Below are 1,719 nucleotides of genomic sequence, written 5' to 3' on the forward strand. Positions count from 1 at the left end.
CTGCAATGTGGAATGTTGGAATAGCGATGGAAGCATGGTGCTTACATAACATAGTTGAGGGGTTTTTTTTAAACCACTTTGTTGCTGATTACATATGAAGTGAAATAACCTGATTCATAAAAATCAAAATTTTGTACCTCCATAAATTTACTTTTTTTCCTACAAAACATATAAGGTTTGCTTCAGTCTCTGTTAGCAGAGTTTGCTGTCATCCATATGCATGTGCAAATGGTTTGCTTAGCACCACAGTAACAAAAGCAGCTGCAGCAATTTTTATGCAGGATTCCCATTTCATTGCTGAGGCTGATATTTCTGTGGATAGTTTATTCTCTCTTGTCGGGAAAGAAGGGATTAGTTTGCATAGTGATAAAACGTGGAGAAGGGTTAACTGACAGCTTCTAAGGGGAATATTTGGATTTGGCCAAATAATCACAGTCTGTCTCACCTTTGTTAGAAACTGCCTGTGTTTAATTTCAGAAACTAGGGCTATTGTTAAAGTTTGGGAAGAGTATAGAAAGTGAAAGTGAGACTTTGGAAAATTTGAAGAGTAGTGTTTTTGTTAGGAACACTTTTCATTTATTTTTTTCCGAAATTTATTCCTTCTACCAGCTACTTCAGCCTTTAGTGTCTTTTCTCAATAAATAATAAAGCTTCTTGTGCTAATAAAGTAAAATTAGACAATAAAATCTAGAGTATCTTTCTTAATTCATTATCTAAGCTGTATGTCTAGAAAACCTTGTAGAAATGTGCAGTATGCTGTGTAGAGAAACCAAGCTCCTGCACTTTGAGAAATAGTTATTTCTGCGGTTCATGTGAGTAACAGAAAAGGGTGATAATAAAATATTCATTCTGTCTTTTTTATATAAAACACAGAAGCTGAACAGATGTAGACATTTTATAGTAGGTTAATTCCATTTTTTCTACGCAGCTTAAGAGTTTCAGCAAAAATGTGGAAGGTAAGACCACTTCCTTGAGGAAGTACTTTTCAGACTCATGCGTCTTCCTTTTACCACAGTCCATGAAAAGTGATGACTGTAGGAATCAAGACATGCGACTGTTTAGCAATGCTGGAATTGGATGAAGCGATCAGACACGGTAACATGAAAGCCACACACACAAAAAAGGCAACTGAATTACACAACAAACTGATGCAATGTTGTCAACTTACCAGCCTTAACGCATGTTTTTCCCCTGCATATGCCCTCTAGTTTCAGCTTTCGTATGATAACGATCTGCACAGTAGCCAGCGTCTTCCCTTTCGTATCTCTTCTTTTTGCTCTGGCCTGTGGTTCTGGTGTACATGTAAACCTGATGGGAGGTTTGGAACTTTAAAAGTTGATATTAACATTTTATTCAGCTGCTGCAGAGACTGTGGAAAGTTGTAAGGTGGGAAGTAATTCTGGCACCAGAAAAACAAGAAAACATGTGCAAATAGTAAAGCATTCCCCAGGTGGTATCCTTCCTATGTGTGGACTGGGGGTTGCCCTACCTCCTGCAGGGTATCAGTCCAAGCTGTGGCTTGTAACATTTTTCCCCCGGGGTCACAGTACTGTGTACAGATGCTGTAAGGATGCCTTTTGGGCGGATGTGAACAAATCAGCTCTGTCCAAAGAAGTCCGTGCAGGTCTTTGTGATGATTTTGTTGACTGGTGTCCATTGTCCCAGGTCTCGTGGGCTTTGTCTTGGTTTTGTCTTGGCTAGATGCCTGCTATTGCTGGC

This window comes from Tinamus guttatus, unplaced genomic scaffold (assembly GCF_059628265.1).
Source record: "Tinamus guttatus ecotype Peru unplaced genomic scaffold, ASM5962826v1 Tinamus_guttatus_pri_ptg000314l, whole genome shotgun sequence".
Lineage (NCBI taxonomy): Eukaryota > Metazoa > Chordata > Aves > Tinamiformes > Tinamidae > Tinamus > Tinamus guttatus.